A 2,500-nucleotide genomic window follows, 5' to 3' on the forward strand; every position below is an offset into this window, starting at 1 on the left:
AGGCGTAGCGCTATAAGATGGTCAAAGGAGTCCTTGCTCCATACACCTCTCGACGATATTGTGAGAGAGGTAAATACTACGTGTTGCACCGCGTATTTTTCTTTGACGGCGGCCTCGAGGACTGAGTACTTACTAATCTTACCAAGATGAGCAAGACGTAAGTCGGAGCGCTCCCCAGAAATTAGAGCGTCTAGCACAATTGCACTAGCACCCCTCTTAATGATGAGATCCGGCTTAAGGAGTCCCGTTGGTGTCTTAAATTTGGGCTCCTTAAAGACTGTACTTTGTCCTTTCAGTCGCCGAGCAAGGTACTCCAGGCACGCGTTGTGACGTTTGATTCGCTCTGCATGTGTTCGAAAGCAGATTTGCAGGACATGGTGAAGAGTTTCCCCATCATTGCAGCCTGCCCTGCAGTGTCGGTCTCTGACTCGGCCACGAGCCATCCTTACACGTAAGGGAATGGCATTAATTCGCAACCTGTTCATGGAGATATAGTCATGACCAGAGACAAAAAGGTTTCCATCAGTTATCCACCGATGTTGACCTTCGACACCTCGCGAATCTTTAAGAGGCTTCCCGTCGACTGACTCATGCAGAAGCTTCGCAAAGCGTTGCTTGTACTGAGCCTTCGTTTCGATTTTCATGCCCATGTCGGACAATCGCTGTTGGACGCGAGATATTTCCTTGTGTACAAACGTCTTCACTTCTTGAGGAACCTCTCTGTCTTCGAAGACCTGAAGTTTCCTGAGTCGGTTTAAACGTTGTAGCGGAATAGTCCATCGAAAAGAAGGGATCGACAGTCCACCATCTTTCACGTCGGCATGGAAATAGGCGTTGGTGACACTCACGGGTAGCCTTAGCCAAGCTCGTATATTCGTCCTCACTATGACATCAAGTTTATTTAGTAAACTGAGGTTAGTCATTCCCAGCGAGAGGAGGTGATATAGACCAGGAAGTAGTACCGTACGAAGCACAAACAGTCGTTGCTGTGGCTTCAACGGGGCTCTTTTTAGCGTAAGAAGATCAGCCTTCAGCTTCCCTACTGGGTCGCCAAGAAGTCGACCTTCTGGTGTAAATGGTACGCCCAGATACTTCCACTCATCAGATCTCCTAAGCGCCGGAATAGCGATTCCGTTACAGACGAACTTGACCGTCGGATCTACGATGGTCTTACTTCCCTTCGTGACAGTTTTTATAGATACGCTAAAGCATTTCGCTGCATTCACAGCTAGACCACACTTTTTGAGATAGTTGAGACAGACGTCCAGGAGGGTTTGAAGACCCTGTTCTGTCTCAGCGAGTAATACCAAATCATCGGCGAATGCAAACGCGTTGACTGGTGTTCTGTCGCCCAACCTCATTCCAACTTCCTTAGGGAGAAGAGAGAATAAGCGATCAATGACCAGATTAAAGATCATTGGCGACAGGGGATCACCTTGTTTGACACCACAAGTTGGATGAATGTGATGCGACACCCAGTCAGGCGTTCGCAGACGCGTTTTTGAGCGATGATAGATATCCGCTAGATATTGAACCATCAGTGTGGGCACTCCTGCTCTTCGCAGAGTGTCTATAATCGTTTCATGTGAAACAGAATCGAATGCCTTAGCGACATCTAATGACGCTAGAAACAGGGGCTTGAGGTTTTGTCGGGAGGATCTCAGAGCAAAGTCCAGGAGAAATATATTTTCAGAACAGCCATCAATAGGACGAAAGGCTTTCTGCCTTTCGTTGATTTTTATGAGCCGAGACATCCTGTCAGCAAGAACCTTATGAAAAGTTCTTACCCACACAGATGAGACGGTGATGGGCCGAAAATCCCCTGGCTCCTCCGCACCATCCTTTTTAGGTATAAGTGTGGTCATAGACTCCAACAGATGATCGGGGAGTCGACCACATAGGATGAATATATTGAGAACCCTTACGATTATACCTAGGGGAAGCTCTCTGAGATCCCCAGCCGATAGGCCATCGGGACCTGCAGCAGTGCCAACTACTGGCAATGCACTCTTCACCTCGCTAGAGAGGATCGGAATCCACAAGTCCGTGATGGCCTCCTGTTTCTCCTCGCACCCAGGAGACGTATTGTTGGTCGATGTCATAATGCGTTCCCAGAAGGGAACTATGACCTCCTGAGGCGGTATTCTCTGCGTCTTTTTGTCACGGAGAAGAGATCTTATATAATTGGACCTATTCTTTTTCCACGCCATTTGAGCGACTGCATACTCATGCCTTCTCAGCTTGCGTCTTGAAGCTGGCTTTGCGCTAGTTTCAGGAGCCCTGTGCGTTTTCGCGCCCTCCGGTCTTAGGGGAAACGCTTCAAGAAGATATAATGTGACTTCTTGGAGGATATGGGCGGGACTCCATCGACTAAGCGACCTACAGATCAAGTTGAGACGATCTATTTTGAACAAGTTATGATCCTTGAGGGGCGGCAGGTCGTTGATGAAGGAGATGACCATAGCTCGAACTTCCGCCATGCTAAAGTCCTCGTCATGGG

The sequence above is a fragment of the Diachasmimorpha longicaudata genome, unplaced genomic scaffold, assembly GCF_034640455.1.
Source record: "Diachasmimorpha longicaudata isolate KC_UGA_2023 unplaced genomic scaffold, iyDiaLong2 ctg00000351.1, whole genome shotgun sequence".
Lineage (NCBI taxonomy): Eukaryota > Metazoa > Arthropoda > Insecta > Hymenoptera > Braconidae > Diachasmimorpha > Diachasmimorpha longicaudata.